Source organism: Furipterus horrens, unplaced genomic scaffold (genome assembly GCF_987537825.1).
Source record: "Furipterus horrens unplaced genomic scaffold, mFurHor1.1.pri manual_scaffold_5, whole genome shotgun sequence".
Taxonomy (NCBI): Eukaryota; Metazoa; Chordata; class Mammalia; order Chiroptera; family Furipteridae; genus Furipterus; species Furipterus horrens.
Window position 1 is genome coordinate 198,117,177 of NW_028327175.1, and position 9,520 is coordinate 198,126,696.

The window sequence follows — 9,520 nt, forward strand, 5'->3', positions numbered from 1 at the left end:
TGCTGATTTTACTACCTCTTTTCCAAGAATCTTCTAGGTTCATGTCCTTAACCCGTGATGCAATGGTATTTCAGGGTCTGGAAGACAAATTGCTCTCTGCGTAAAATATGGCAGCAGATCTATACCCCTAAGCTCTGATAATTAGTTTTTAATGTAACTACAATTCTTTTGAGGAGATGTTCTCACGCTCTAAAATCTTCTTAAAAGCATCCCCGAGGCTGAAATTAAGTTGGAAGGCGTGTCAGGGAGGTCTGGGGTGAGCAGCGCCGTCCCGGCCCGCCCGACGTGACTCTCGGGCCTCGGGCAGAGCGAGGCCTCCATGCCAGGCGACTCCAGCACGCAGCCACCAAAAGCAAAGGGCGAGGATGCAGCTCATCGCCGAACATGACACCAACATACCAATTACAAATGGGTTTTCAAGGAGGAGGGTGAGCAGTGGGGGCGGGGGAGGTCACAGAGGAGATGGGAACCCACTACGGCATGGGTACCCACCAAGGCCTCCCTTTTCACTGCACCAAAGTTTTTTTTTCTCGATCCAAACAATTGTGCATTTCTCTTCTATTAGGTCAATGGATATTTATTTAAATGAAGGCATTTACAATTCTTCCAGGACCACAGCCCATAGGGAAAAAATGTCAGATTCCAGCTGGAAATGCTTTGGAGCTGCTGAACCCCGCTGTGGTTCCCAGCATCCCCTACGTGCCTCCCCCCTGTGCACCCATAAGCACCCCTCCCTGCATGCTGTCACTCTCAGATGTGGGGTTGTTCGTCCCCTGCGAAGACCAAGTGGCCACCTTGTCCACAGGTAGCACTACGTACGGAACAAGGGCCTCCACGGTGGGGACATCCCACGTCCCCCAGCGTCCAGCCCATCGGTAAGAACATCCTCTCCCTTTGCCTGAAGCGCCCCTTAGAAAAAAGGTAAAGTGGTTCACACTCACGTGGGTACCTGATGTGACCATGGGACCGCCCAGAGGCCTCTCCTGCCACATGTCAGAGGAGGGGCACCCCGAGAGCTCTGGTCAAGGCGTGGCCTCGTTGCCACAGCAACACTGGGGGCTTAGTCCCTCTGCCCGGTGTGAGGGCTCCGTGGTCCTGGACAGCTGCCTGGGGGGACGGGCCCGTGTTCCCATTTCCTTGTTATTTTATTCAGGAGCAGCGCGGTGGTGACCAGAGCGCAGGTGGGGGCGCAGGCAGAAGAGGCGAAGGGAAGATAAACGGTGACAGGAGGAGACCCGACTTGGGGTGTGAGCACGCACCACAGCACACAGGTGATGTGTTATGGAGCTGCACACCTGAAATCTGCATAATGTTATTAACCAATGTCACCCCAATACATTCAATATAGAAGTTTTTTTAATTGGTTCAAGCCTTTAAGCCGAAATAAATGCACACCAGGACAGACTAAAAAAGGAAAAGAAACCCGTGGATTTAATCTGAGGATGACTGGCAGCGGTCACTGGAAAACAGGTTAAAACTGGGACCTTAAAGAGGGCAAACACCATTCCCACTTCAAATAAAGTCACGTCCTAGAGACTGAGGGTTAATGGATTTGAAGGTACACCTTCCGAAAATTCTCATATGGATTAATAAACCCACGGCTCGTCCACATTGAGAAGAAATCCCCGGAATTCCGTCAAGAATGCACTCCAAACAAACATTTTTTTACACAGGCCAACTAGACCGTAGATCAGGGAAGGCCACAGAAATGGCGCTGTGATCTCACACATCTTCCTTGGCAGCCTGGTGAGCAATGCCACGTCACCTGCCTCGGTGGCAGCAGGGGAACCTGTGGTGAGGGGGCATCCCAAGCCCTGGCTCGCAGTTAGTCCTGGTCTCGAAAGCCTCAGGCGGTAAGTGTAGGGCCCATCTTTGTCACCGTCTTTTTAAATTTTACATATCTGTCTGCCTCCCTGTCTATCCAAGGCGACTTACTCTGGAAGGTATGCACAATAAGGTTCTTAAAAACAGAATCAGAAAATCAACACCATGAAAAGGAAGAAGAAATAACTATGCTGGCCCAGAAAATTCCTAAGAATAAGCAATCACTTTGACCCTGAGCTGTCGGCAGCCAAGCCAGGGAGGAAGCTCGATGGGTTTCATTTCTGCCCACGGGAAAGCGATGCACTTGACCTTGGCACTGAACGATGAGCAGGGCCTATCAGTGGGAACCGCACCCAGGGCGCTTGGAGCACATCACAGCGATGTCTCCAGTGAGGCCACCGGCAAGAAGCAACTGGAGACTCGGGTTGGGACAATTTGCAGAGTTTAATAAAGGGACCATTTACGAAGGTCGGAACTGGGTGCAGGAAGCCACAACGGGCTGGAAATGGGGAAGGGGGACAGGGTTCTTTCCCACCCCAGGGCTGCAGGAGACGGAAGAGAGCTGCAGCCAGCCCAAGGCAACCTTGCAGAAACGGAGCTCACTTAACAGTGGCAGAGACCGCCTTACTGAGTAACCCCAGTTAGCATCCTGTGCCCCCCGCCGTGATGCCCTGAGAAGACAGCACCTGTGGCTTCCTGCCCCCAACACATCACCTGAATCTAATCATCAGAAAACATGCGATAGACCCCAACCGAGGGGCGAGCTACAAAATGTAACTGGCCCATTAATCCGCTGTGGCTGTGTAAGAGGAAGTCCTTGTTCCCAGGAAACACACTGAATATTTACTGGGGGACAGAGGGCAGAAATAAAGCAAATGGGACTAAACGGGGCCAACTAGGGCATCAAGGTGACTGGTGCACAGAAATTCTTTTCCATCTGTTAGTTTGAAATTACTTTCAAACAAAAAGTTTCTTTTTTTTGTTTTTTTTTGGGGGACAGTACGAATGCAGCCCCCCACTACCACACACGAACGGTGTAGTCAAGTTTCCCACGTCTGGGGAGACCGCAGGGTCGGCCCATCCGGGGTGCAGTGTGCATAAGCCTCACCCTGAGAAAACCACCTTCATGATGATGGAATCTCCCCTGCTAGGTAAGTATAAAAATTAAGTTTTTTAAAACCACACTGGACATCTGCAAGGTGAGAGGAGAGGGGATTTTGGAACGGGCTCTGAGCTATGGCATCCTGCAACCAGTTTTAAAAAGCAGCAGCAGCCTTCCCTGGGTCTCCTCCAGGTTCCAAATGCCCTGCCGCCCTCTGCACCGCCAGCGCCCCATCGGCTCCACCGCTCGGCTCAGCTTCCTCCCCGGATGAAATGGCCGCAGGAGGACCAGACAAGTGGGGGGCGGGGGTATGTCCTGAAGCACCTGAGACAACAAGCTGAGCAGCCCCTGCCTCAGCCACAGCAATTTGATCAAAATGGTCTCTCTCACCGCTTCTCGCAACGACACAATAGCCCTATTTGGTCCGAGCCAACTCAGACATTTTGCTCATTACTTTCCTGTTGAACTCCTTGGTCCACAGCGAAGATCATTTGCAAATAGAGCCCAGGGTTTCAAAAAGGGTTGATGAGGCAATCGCCCAGGCAGGAATGCAGTCTCCCACGTCAAATCCGCCTCTGACTCGCCTTTATTATGATTTTGTTTAACATCCCTGATGTTCTTCTCCGGTAAAGTTGTTTCTATGCATCTCACTTCAGCATCGCCCAGATCCATCTTCCTAAATTAGCAGAGGCCTGCAGCACCCTGCCTGGCAAAGGAAGGGAAAAAAGACAGACAGACTGTCTGCGGCAAAACTATTTAATTTGAGCTGGTTGCCCCTCTGAAAGATGATGTCCACATCAGATAAGAAGACGGCCAGTTTAAATTGTTCTATCAGAACCGAGTTGCCTGGTTTTTGAAGCTCATTCCAGACAATTGGAAACTGTTCTCTTCTCCTTTTTTATTTTATGAGGCAATTGCCCAACTTGAAGCCTGTTTATGATTGAAGCAAAGGCCACAATAATTTATACAGTAAAAGCCTGTATCAAATTGTATATTTTCTAGGTAACTAAGCTGGGTAAATATTCCCTCCATTTTATCTTTAAGGCACTATCTTTATGCATTCTGTCAAGCTAATAATACTCTCTGGGGAATATTTTATACCCTGAAACACAGGCAACTTGCTGCTTATGTTTAATGTGGTTTGTCTTTTCAAAGATGAGAATATTAAGTGTTTTATCCTCAGCCCAAAGAACTGGTCTGCCCTATGAATGTGCATTTGTTGCCCTAATGGGCCCCTTCCTGTTCTAATTAATGAGATAACATAGTATTGTCATCAACCAATATTTATGGAGCAGCCCTCTAAGGCTTGGGGTCTCTGCCGGGGCTTTAATTAAAAGGTCCTATCTTATTCTAGGGATCTCTGCCCCAGAGATCCTCACACAGCTGTGCAAGGGGCAGCCGGCCAGCGGGCTAGCTGCGGCATCACTTGCCGTGGCAAAACAATGGGATTGACTAAACAGATTATTAGACAGCCATTGAAGAGCCAGATCAATGTACATTAACGGAGATGGAATGAGATCCATAACATATTGGAGGGATGGAACAAAGTGCACTGGAAAACATTGTTGGTAGAATGATCCCACTTTCTGGGGGAAAATAATCTCAGTATATCGGTGCAGGTGTGTGTGTGTGAATGTGTGCATGAAGCTTATATTTACATTTTTAAAGTCTAAAATAATATGCCCCAAACTGTGGACAGAAGTTATCCTGCAGGAGCGGGACTAGAGCAGGGGGCAGGGAGACCCTTATACTTCCTTTCAGACACTTGCACGTTATTTAAACTTTCTACAGGAATATTGCTTTTGTAAATAAAAAAATAAAAGGATTTTAAAAGGCAGCGTTCATCCAATCATCACGTGCGCCGTGCCTTGTACGTGCTAGGCACTGGGCTCGCTTTACTGCCATGGGACAGGCAGCAGAGAGAACAAAAACGTTAAATAAGCAGAAAACTTAGACTTCACAAACGAAAACTCAAAGTCAGCGGGTTTGTTTTGTTCTAAGATGACGTCTGTCAATGTTAACAAACGAAAATCTAAAAACTGAGATATAGCGGCGCTCCTCTGAAACAGGGCGCGCCGCGGGGCCAACCATCATCTCTTACTGGACGATTAAAGCAGGGCCACAGTGACACCTCCACGTGCCTCGGTGGCGCTGTGACTCCCAAGTCGTCCATGGAAACAACCGGCAAAGAGACATGGGGCAGAGGCGGATGATGATACAGAGATACCTCCGCTAAGGAAGGTAATCGGTTCCGGAACCACATGCATTCGCCGAAACCTTTGTTCGCCGAAACGGGATTTCCCGTAGGTTTCTACAGAAAAGTCATTTCATCCGTTCTGGATGCGGCCCCCTATTTAAAGGTAAGGTTTATAAAATAGTAAAAAGCCCACTATAAAAGGGCAAACACTCACAGAAGGTTCAGATGAACAGCTACCCAAACGGAGGAAGGAGAACAGAAAGTAGAATGAAAACCGACGATCTCTACACTATGACAGGACATCGTCACCAAATCCAAAGCAGCTCACGCTATCAGGCGTCTCACTTCCCACTGTCCCGACGTAAACAACCCAGGCGGGTTGGTGGGTCGCCCCTATGTGTGTGGCCAGCTCCTGTCTCTGTCACACACACACATACACATGGAAAAGGTAAGCTCCTGGAGTGGCCCGACCGTTCAGGTCCGCTGCTTTTGGTAGCGCACGTACCCACTAAAACATTGGTTAGCTGCGTCCGAAAACAGCAAGAAAAATCTTCATTAGCCGAGCGATGTGTTAGCAGGGTCGCTTGTTAGCCGAGGTATCACTGTAGCGCAGTTCTCTGAAAGGACTTGGGACTTAACGCTCTGTTACATCCCGGATAGAGAATCCCACTCGCTGCACTCTGAAAACAAGCCCGTTGCGACCATAAAAGCCACCAGCTCTCTGGAAACCAAGAGCCACGGTGTGGAGTGGAAGGGAAAAGGCACAAAGCCTGAGCCCAGCCTGAGGACTCCCCGGATGCCCTGGAATGACTCCCATGGCGTCCGGCCCTGATGGAGACAGAGGGCGCCCGGGAAACATCAGAAAGCCCCAAGCTACCCACCGGGCAGGAGCAGTGGAAACACGGGCTGTCTCAGCTTCTCTTGGAAAGGAGAGTTAAAGACAACTGGTTGGAAGTCCGTAAGGGGATGAGCAGTAAAAAGTGAACGTGGTGGAATCTCATTACACGCCCATTGAACTTAGGAGCCTCCTTTAGAAACTGACCCTCCGGGAAGATGCGAGTCCCCGGGGCATCCCCCGTGAACAGGAATGTATGGGGCTCGATTTCGGGGATGGCGTCACTGATCAGCCAACTTGTAAAAGCAAGAAGCGAGGAGCCAGGGTCTCCTCCACAACATTTTAAAGAACCACTGTATGTGGAATGGATCAAGCCGGTTTCGGATTCACAAGAGGCATTTATCAAGCATGTGCTGGAACAACGTGCATGCCATCTTGACATGTGTCACCTCCTTGGCTGCTCAGAACTCACCAGGGCTTTCACTCGCGCGCATTTAAGGAAACTGAGAGGAGAGGGTGGCGCTGGGTTAAAGCTCCACTCCCCACCAGGGATTGCAGGTCACCTTAAATGCAGGATGATGGGGACACCCGAACACCTGTACAGATGTGTCCCTTTCATTCCTTCCTGTGATGCACTATGTGTTCCCAACTTCAATGAGTATGAGAATTACAGTGTAAGGTGATTGTCGGGGACACTTGTCTTTTTGAGGGGAGGAGGGAAGGGGAGAAATGAACTGTCCAGCACACGGCCTTCTTCCTCCCCGTCTTGGAAAACTGTGTAGCTCCCTCCCAGATGCCAGTAAACATATAAAAAGGTGATCAACCTCTTCTGCCATCAAAAAATTCAACTTAAAGCCTCAGTGAGCTGCCCCTACACCCCAACTACAGATGCCAAGGCTGCTAAGTGTCTTTATAGTTTTATGATAAGGGAGGAGCCTTGGGTTCCAAACAAGGGGTCACCCTCAGCCCCCCATTGTCAGGGTCACCGTTTCCACATGACTTACGAGAGCATCGTTTTATTTTCAAATTTATTTATTTATTTTTTTAGAGAGAAAGGGGAAGGAGAAAGAGAGAGCAAAACATCAATGTGTGAGGGAAACATAAATCGGTTGCCTTGTTAGGTGCCCCAACCAAAGACCAAGCCCGCAATCCAGACATGTGCCCTGACCGGGAACTGAACCAGCGACCTTTTACTTTGCAGGATGACGTCCAGTCAACTGAGCCATGCCAGTCAGGGCAAGAGAATCATTTTAGGAATAAGAAATTCACCCTTATGATGACTGCTCCTCCAGGCCATCTTGGGTAGGCATTCGATTACAGCTGACCCCTACTCTATGGGATCACAAAGTCTTAGGATTGGAAATATCATGCCTTAAAGTCTTTCCCCCCTGATACTTCTTTGAAGCAATCCTACCCTACCACTCTGGCCCTTTCCAACCTCTCCTTCCCCGAGTCTTCAGGCAACGACAAAACCACATCTTCCACGTCTTGAGTGTAAAGGTCACTGACCACAAGTGTAACCCCCTCTGTGGTTTGGACCAATATAGAGCATTCCCTCACTTATGGCGGGTATTACGTTCTAGATCCCGCCGCCCCCCACGGTAGGTGAAAATCCGCGAAGTAGGAGCCTTACCTTTATTTTAGTATTTATATATATTTAAGGCTTTATAAACCCTTCCCACACACTTATAAACCGTTCCCAGTCCCTTATTAACGTTTCCCACACTTTTATAAACACTACTTATGTTCTTAAACATATTCTACACCCTTAAACCTGCGTAACTTTAACAACATATGCATACAGTACCGCAAAGTCCCGCGATATAGCGAAAAATCCGCAATAAATAATTAACTATAATATTTTTAAAATCCCACGATACAGTGAGGCCGCGATAAGTGAACTGTAGTATAGAGAGGGACTCCTGTATGCAGCTTCTTAAAGCGCATTTCCCATCAGTCTTCGCCCAGTCCAATGGCGGGTCTTCTCTCTCACACTAGCTTGGGGGACCCGGGGAGATATGTGGCCTCAGGGAAACAGGGCGCCGCTGGCCTCTCCTCCCCACACCAGCAACTCTCTCTCTCTTCCTGCTCTGGGCACTTGATTTCAGATAAAGTACGCATCTCCCATGGCCCAGAAGAGGTCGAACGAAGAATGGCTCTCTCTTTAGCTACTAGAAAAAGTTCTCATTTTCTCATCGAATAAAGTTCCCTAATGGCTGGTAGAGGAGCCCAATTTCTAACCGGTCCTGAATTGGGCCATTTCCCTCTCAGTTCCCCGGGGCTCCCCGTGGGGCGGATTGCCACGTGGGCAGGGAGGAACCAGCAGGGACCATCATTTCTCCCTTCCAGCCCTCTTGCCTGTGGTGCTTGAATTCATTCCGAAATCCTAACCCTCACCAGAGAACTGAGGATTCTTGGGGGTCCTTAGATGGCCCCCACTTGAATTGAATGCAGCAACCCACATTTACTTTTTAAAAATAGCTCCTCCTTCCCCGGCTTGCCTAGAGAAGATGGAGGGTAAGATTGGGGCGGGAGGGAGGGGCTCATGCTGTATAAATGACCTCAATAATCACTGTCCGTGGGCCCTTAAACCAGAGCCTCTGTGTTTGTGACCCTTAGAAGATCCTGGAAACTCACCCCATCCAAGCAACAGCCTTTATACTGAGAAGCTTTCTGACTTCGGGCTGAGGAGTCCCCCAAATGACACTCCTGGCCCATGTGTGTCATACACAGCAGTGTCCTTTCCTGCCCCGTCTAAAGCCATGGGACACACAACCCAGTACCCTCTGTTCTCTATGCAGCAGCTCGAAGGCCACGAAGAAGAACCTGGAACGCATAGGAAGCCTTAATAGGCCTTTAATTTTGGGTATCAAGGCAGCAGCTTGTGACCTCACACTCCTGGCTCTTCAATCCAAGTCCAATGACTCTCCTGGCTGCTACCTGTGCTGTCACCACTGGCCTGGCATCTCCTGACTGCCACTCAGGCCACCAGGCCCGGCAAGTGCTGGCGTTGCTGAGTCAGTGCCCCCCACCCCTGCTCATTCCATCAGTAGGGGGGCCCCTGGGCACAGCAAGGGTTGGAAGCAGACGCGCTGGGCACTCACACGGGCAGCCGCTGGCACGTTCTGGGGGACAAGGCTGGCTTCAGTCCAGGAGAGGTTTCTGCTGTCCTTGCTGCGTCCCCGAGGGCTCTGTCCCCGTGCTAAAGAAGGGGGTCGCATCCCTCAAGGGAGCCCTCTGTCTCCACAGCCGGCCCCCAAAGCCCGCAGAATCCAGGAGAAACCTGAAATTGACAAACTCTGACAAGCGAACCGCACTGGATTTTGTTCCTTTGTGTCGCTTTGAACGGGAAACCACATGGGTCACACTGGGAAGACCTCCTGTGCAGCAAGCACTTGCTACCTGCTTAATGCAACTGACGGTCTTAAAAATGAGAGACCCGAGGCTCAGAGGGGTTAAGTGACTTGCCCGAGGTCACACAGCTATATGACACCTGACTCTAAGACCACTTGACGCTGAGTCGCCTTTCACTGGGCACACTTCACAGTCTCCTTCTCTAGTG

The 9,520-nt window shown here is 49.9% G+C and overlaps 1 non-coding gene across 1 annotated transcript; it reads right to left on the reverse strand.

Moving 5' to 3' along the window:
- Nucleotides 1–2,814: 2,814 nt before the first annotated feature.
- On the reverse strand, nucleotides 2,815–2,983 carry LOC150010741 (U1 spliceosomal RNA). Its single transcript, XR_016511608.1, has one exon. It is a non-coding gene; the product is annotated as a U1 spliceosomal RNA (small nuclear RNA).
- Between the last annotated feature and the right edge of the window lie 6,537 nt (nucleotides 2,984–9,520).